The sequence below is a fragment of the Aquila chrysaetos genome, chromosome 12, assembly GCF_900496995.4.
Source record: "Aquila chrysaetos chrysaetos chromosome 12, bAquChr1.4, whole genome shotgun sequence".
NCBI lineage: Eukaryota > Metazoa > Chordata > Aves > Accipitriformes > Accipitridae > Aquila > Aquila chrysaetos.
Window position 1 is genome coordinate 15,965,140 of NC_044015.1, and position 7,230 is coordinate 15,972,369.

The 7,230-nt window shown below is 38.4% G+C and overlaps 1 long non-coding RNA gene across 1 annotated transcript; it reads left to right on the forward strand.

Moving 5' to 3' along the window:
* The first annotated feature begins 1,489 nt into the window (after positions 1-1,489).
* On the forward strand, positions 1,490-2,179 carry LOC115349506. The gene is made up of 2 exons (XR_003926123.1): positions 1,490-1,595; positions 1,897-2,179. It is a non-coding gene; the product is annotated as an uncharacterized LOC115349506 (long non-coding RNA).
* The last annotated feature ends 5,051 nt before the right edge of the window (positions 2,180-7,230 follow it).

The following is a 7,230-nucleotide window of genomic DNA, read 5'->3' on the forward strand; positions in this document are numbered from 1 at the left end:
TTCACCTGTTCTCCGTACACAGCGTCTCCTGTTAACTGCGTTAACTTCATTAAATCAGACAATTCGGGGGGACCTGGACCAGATGACGGCGCAACGACATTTTACGACTACGGAAGAGAAAGGCCCCTACCCACTGGTACGTGTGCGTGATCCCCAGACACGCCAATGGGACGGACCGTTTGAGCTGCGTTGCCTCAGGCAGGGGTACGCCTGTGTACAGACACCTGAAGGGCTACTGAAATGGGTCCCTAGTCGCATGGTTCGTCCTGTCTTAACCTTATAGTGTTTGAGTGTTTTTCTTTACAGATTGCTGTTATCCTTTCCTGGCTTGTGACGTCTTGGGTATCTGCTACAAATTTCTGACGCTGGAGCAATTAATAAACAAGATAACAGAACTGCAGAAGCAAGAAGACGCTGCAAGACCTTTATAGCAATTAAGAAAACTGTCATTTCGGCTTAGAACATTTAGCTGCGGGATGGGGACTTAGGAGTTGGTTTGTATCTTTGTTAAAAATCGGGGTTTCTTTTATTCTTGTGTATTTTATTAGGTATAATGTTGCTTTTACTGTGTTTAATTAATTGTGTTCATATATCTTGTAGGTCACCTTAGCCAACATAACAGGTCAAGATTCTCTGTGCACTGCAACCACATCACAAAGCCCGTGAACCAATAGACAGGATGGCTATGACTCGTGCGGCACGCCTGGCCAGGGACCGCATGTGCCATAGGCTCCCTATGTTTCAACTGAGGCGAATTTTGGCACCCGCTGGCCACGCGTGCTAAAATCTGTTCCTCTGCAAATGTACAAATACCGGGATTTTCCGAAGAGCATCGGGCTGGTGTACGGCAAGGCCATCGTTGCCTCTGTGGGGACGCCCACGTAAAGCTGGCACCTACCGATTGCTGGCCTGAGTTCGCGGATGGTGGTGACTAGATCTGCTAATGCTCTTCTAATAGAAAAAGGGAGGGGGAATTGTTGTGGGAACATATTTAGCTAATGGTCACAAGAGCATTCCAGACGCCTTTAGAAGGCCTTGAACAGAATAAACAAGAAGACAAAAATAAGAAAGATACCAATTAGAAAAACGCAGGTGCGCATTCCACGATAAAGAGAACTTGGCACAAACAACCTCAATTCAGCAGTTTATCTTGACCAATTAGACTGAGATAAGTCTCGTATGTTTAGTTAGTATGACCAATTATATTTTATGTTTATGCGCGTGTGCAGTGTTGATGCAGCCAATCATTGAGTGCAACTGGACGCGTGGACAGTGCATGAATAGTGTGTGTAACCAATGGGAGCTAGTTGGACATGAGGAGGGGGAGATGTAGGGAACACCGTTCGGAAGATCTCGCGATGTCACGGAAAGGTAGAAGGCTAGTCGTCGCCTCCCTATGACATATCAGTAATCCCACCTACTGTTGTTAGTATAAAAGGAATTAACTGCGCAATAAAGGACGGAGTTGGCACTCACACCATGTGTGTTATCTGTCTCTTCCCTGGTCCAGGCCGACCAGTGATCTAATCGCGGCACCTTGATATGTAGCACTGCTACACCCTGGCATTTAAGAAGTCAGCTGGCAGAAGAGATTGGTAAGAGAGTAGAGGCAAATGTAATCAAATCCCCCTATAAACATTTACAAAAGTCCAAAGGAAAGGACTTGCTGTTCGTAAAGGTAGGTACTTTGGTGATATTCAGTGATATAACCTGGGAAAAAGAGAATTTAATACCTATTTTCCTGTTTATCACTGACTTCCTACAGTGAATATAGAAATATTTTTTTTCCACTTCAAACAGGGTTGTCTTGTTGTAAACGAGTTGTGGCATGAAAATGAAGTAAGGTGGAAAATGTGGTGAATTAGGTATGTGACTTGACTTTGTAATTTTCTGCAGGTTCAATAAAACTTCTGAAATCAATCAAGACTGAAGAATTTGTGTTAAAATATTTGGTGAGCTGTATGAATTCTTTAATTAAAGGCAAGAGTGTCTCAGCCAGGCTGTGAAGGAGATGGAAGACTGTACATGTGAAATACCTCCAGCAACTGCTTTCTCTCTTATTTAGCTGGAAATAGACATATAAGCAAAAGTGTTAATGTTTGGAGATATCATTACAGTGAATGCTTGAGCTATATGCTAAAGTTACACTGACATATTAAACATAAAAAGTTATTTGCAAGTTGGTACTTCTTGAATGTAATAACTGAAACTGGCAAACTGAATGTTTCTGTGAAATGATTCGATGTTATATGTAGTCTCAGTTGCAAAGGTGTTTCTGCACCTAAAGCCTTTCTCTGCCTCTGGCCCTATATGTATGTGAGAAAAGTAGGGTATGGTATGGAAGGAAAGAGGGAATGCAGTTTTAGAGTTCATTTAAATAAAACCTAATCCAGTCTAAAGCTTGAAATTTGTAAAGTAATGAAGATCTATGTTATACTTATTTGTATGCACGTAAACACTGTTAGGGCTAGTGAAGAATCTTCTGAAAATATTTTGTCCTGATGTTTCCAAGAAACTTAGCAAAAAATTAAAATAAGGAAAACTAGGAAAATGAAATTTACATGAAAAAAATCTGTAAAATATTTTTAAATAATTGACTGAAATGTTTTATTTACACAGTTTTGGTGAAAAGTTAACATGTTTCTACTGACAGTTCTTTCTCAAATGCCCTGTGGCTAAAAGAAAATGAAAGAGAATGTATCTTGCCTCCAGCTTTTATCTGAGTGTCTGAGAGCATGATATATTTGCTAGAAACCTGACATTAAGCCTAATTTAACAGCCAGGACAGAAGGTGGGATGACGATACCATGTAGCAATAAGATGGGTCCCCTTGCTTGGTCAGAGTGCCTCTTCCTCCACTTAGCACCTCTCCAGCTCTGTGCCTTGTCACTATTGACTTACCTGGCCATCACTGGAGCATGGCTGAACCTGCTTCTGGCCCTGGTCTTCTCTGCTCCCCTTGCTCAAGAGCTGTGGGACTGCATCCCTGTGCCGCCTTTGGTGGGGGCACACCCCTGCCTGCCTTGCTGTCACCCTTGACTCCTGGCTCTCCTTCCTGTGCAGGGCAACAACTGCCCATGCTGCACCCTGACACAGAGGCTGCTAAATGAAATGAAAATCCATGGAAGTAGCACTACCTAGGGACAAAATTAACTTGGGAATATAGCTAGCCCTTTTAATTGTATTTAAAAAAAATACAGCCTTCAAATACAATAAATGTTTCACGAATGTCTAATTTGAACAGAATAACTGAACTGGTGCTAAATCAGGGTAAACACTCAAAACCATGAGACACGTTCTACACACTTCTGGTATCTCTTCAAAGTTTCAGACTAAAAGGGGAGAAAAAGGGTGAACTGATTTTAATTTCATTTGTAACAGTCCTTGCAACTATCTTGAAAAAATGGTTTCTAGAAGCCTGAGCACTAGTATAGGAGTTCAGAGACTTGAATTTTAATTCTGCTACTGTCCTGCTCTGTGATCTGCAGCTCATTTTATATATCTAGTCCTCACCCACACAACCTTTACTTTGCATCTCTTTTAATATACATGAGTGTACGTGCATGTATGTCTTTGTGAGGCTACCCTAACTTGCAGTTTGGAAATACTCTGGCTCTCCTGTAAGGAACAACAAAGACTTCTTTTGACCAGTGTGGTGTTTTCTAGGAAAGAAATACAGTTTGTTCACTTTACAGAAGGTTTTGTCATTAAGGTTTTTTTTAAATTTGCAAGAGAAATACCAACACTAGGAAGGTCACTCACTTTAGATAAAACTCCTACTGTTAAACAGGCTTTATATATTAAATGATTATTGGTATATGTAGTAGCTCTTCCTGACCAGCATCTAAGCTAATTGTGATGTGAGTGAGAAAATGAATTTGCAGTTGTTTAATGTATTCAGCAGCAAAATTAATACAACAGCAGTTGTCAGATAATTTGAACATTGAATTTATAGGAGTAATTTTAATTTACATCAAGCACTGTAGGCAATTTTTACACATAAATTTGCATTTCACTGATTATACTCAGCTGAGGCAAAATGGTGGCTTTTAAAAAGTTGTTTGTATTTCAAGATGATGTTTAATGCAACGTTGCAGGGGCTGGGGGAAAAAAAGATATTCTTTCTGATGCATTTTAAAAACTAAAATTTTCAAGTAAAAGAACAGTTTAACAGTGCTTCATTCATTTCATCTGGAAATATAATTAATTGTTTGTATCCCATACTCTATGAACTATCATGATGTTTATTTTCCATTTTTAAACTGCTGCTCAACTTGTTAATTGCAAATTGGAATGAAAAGATTTATCTAAAATGCAACAAAAATGGTCTGTGGAGTTTGACTTCACACTTAAAATGCAACATTTTAGTACTGAATACATTAATACTTGAAAATTATGGATGGATGGAAACAAATCAATATTATCGATAGCCCATTTGAAAAAACCCTCTCAAATTATTTCTAAAAAGTTTTGTTATTACACAACATGATAACATAGAGAATCATATGTCGAGTTGGTGTAAAGTGGTATACCTTCACTTAAGTTAGTGTTACTGGTGAGGATCCCAGTATCTTACTATTGCCAAGATCCTAAAAATTAAGTGTTTCTACCTTGTGAGCACAGATGCCTGTGCTAATACAGGAAGTATACATACTGGAAAAATTGTGAAGATTTTATTGAAATTTTCAAGATTATGATATTGGAAAAATTCCAAGTTATCTATTTCCAGTTAGCGTTTGGAATACATACAGTTGGCCTTTTCATTAAAAATAAGGTTCTGGACTATATTACTGCAGATATTAACACGCATGTTACAAATGAGACCTATGTTGGAGCATTGGATGACTTGATAGTTCACATTTGCTTTTTACTTTGAAGTCCAAACCACCGTAATACTTTAGGGGATTGCCTTTGATAGATTTAGCTTAGCCTTTAGCCCCTCCTAATCAATCTGGGGCTCCTGTTGGACTATCCTATAGAGATAAACCAGTATGAAGGCAGAATAGGTTGTCACACTCTAGGACATATGTACTTCCATGACAGCCTTGAGATTTTGCCACAAGGGTGGTAGGGGGAGCACCACATGAAGAAAATCTCATTGGTACTTAGTGGAGTTTGTCTCAAGATCAAAGCGCATCATGTGTTCCATAGGTCCATGTATTTCTCTTTGTGTAGCTTGTAGGTAAGCAAGGTACTTTCTGTGTGATTAACGCTTCTTTCCCAGCATGCCAACAACTGAACATGAATTTAGGTACAGCACTTTTCAAGTTTCATTTTAGTAGCCATAACTTGAATTATGCTTACCCTAGGCACCCCTAATTAAAATGCACTGCTCAGGGGGTCTCTTACTCATATTATCCACTCCCAGCTAGAGACAGTTAGACATAGCAGTCCTGGATACTCATTCATTTAGAAACATTATATTTCTGTCCATTTCCCATAGTGAAACGGAGCCATAGTGAAAATGCCCAAGGACACACAACAGGTTCAAGACAGACTAAGTAACAGCATTACTTTCTAGTATCCTGTGAAACAGCTTTTATGGTCCCCAAATTTTTATGTGCTCAATTCGTCTATGTGAAGCAATGATAGCTTACATGTTCTCAGTTGTGACAACTCTACTCTACTGATCCACTGCACAAAAGCTGTAGTAAAATCAGAATGAGTTCTGTTTACATCTACAGTTCTTCAAAGAAAATTTTGTCATCATAGAAACACTACCTTTTATTTTTTAACTCTATTCACAAATACTTTTGATTTCCTTATATGTTTTGTAAAAGCACTGTTTGTTATGTGTGTTACATGGCTGTCCAGGTAAGCAGAATACAAAAAGTGACTCTTCTATACCTAATATTTTTTTTCATCCTATTTTCTATCTTGGCTAAAGGAGGTAAAAGAAGTCCAGCAATAAAACTGGTCTAATAATGTCTGGGTACCTAAATAGTGATACTCTGTCATTTATCATTCTCTATTTATAGTCCCTTAGTCAGTTTTCAGTCTGTGCTCATGAGCAAATCCATCTGAATTATTTCTTTTAAGGGAGATTATTTGACACACAGTTTGATTTACTAAAGTTTGCTGTACTGTATATCATTCTAAACTACTCTATACTTTTCATCCAGTAACTTACAGAATTATTTTGGGAATGCATGATGTAGTTTTCAGGGCAATGTTTGCTTTTTTGGAAATCCATGCTATATAGCATACACCTCTAATACTAGTAATGCATACATAGTTTGGGGACTGACTTGGTTTATAGTACCAGTGTTCAATTTGGAAAGAACTGCTAGGGCTATGAAATTTTGTGGTTTTGAATTTTGTATTTGTTTTGAACTTAAATATTGTAAGTATTTTTCCCATTAACAAATGAAGATTTTTTTTAAATTATTATTATAATTTAATGTTTTTCTGAGGAAGAAATGCTAAGTACAGAATTTTCAAGCAAAAACTTTTCTGCCTTTCAGAAGCATTTGTTGCTGTGGGATTTGAACGCAGCACGTTCTAAAGGAATGTAGAGCTGGATTATCTACAGCTCAATCTACACTGAAGTGGAGAACCCCTGAGCTTGTACTACCTGAAATAACTCCCAGGCAAGAAAGGTAAATAAAAAGAACTCAACACATATCTAAATATTTTACGGTCTGTACAGTTTTAGGATTTTTATGTTCTCAGAGTTAGCAGTACTAAATATATGTGTGGGAAGCTCTTCCACTTCTACCCCAATATTTTCAGCTTTCTCCTGATTTCACAAAACTTTTCGTGGACTCAGTCCCTGCTATTCCTCAGATCCTATTTTTAACCTTACTTCTTCTTCAGTTCTAACCTCTGTCCTAGCCTTTCTATCTTGAGTTCAGACTCATTCAGATGATTCTCTTACCCCTTACACTGGAGACTCTGCTCTCAAATGAAACACCCACTCACTCAGATGCTGATATCCTGTTGTCCTCATCTCAGGTCCTCTCTGCATCTAGAGCCTTTTTCTTCATATAATCTTGACAAAGAGATCAATAGCTCGTCTTACTTCAGTGTGCTTCTGCTGCAGGGGGGGGGGGGGGGGGAGAATGAGGCTTTCAGATTGCTTAAAGAATCATTTCCAATTGTATTAGCAATAGGAAAATGATTTAATAGAAATTTGTATAAAAGTGCGACTTCATAGGATTTGATGGCAAGGTTCACTCTATTACTTAGTACATGGTTGAAATGCACGCAGGAAAATTAAGTTAGAATCAG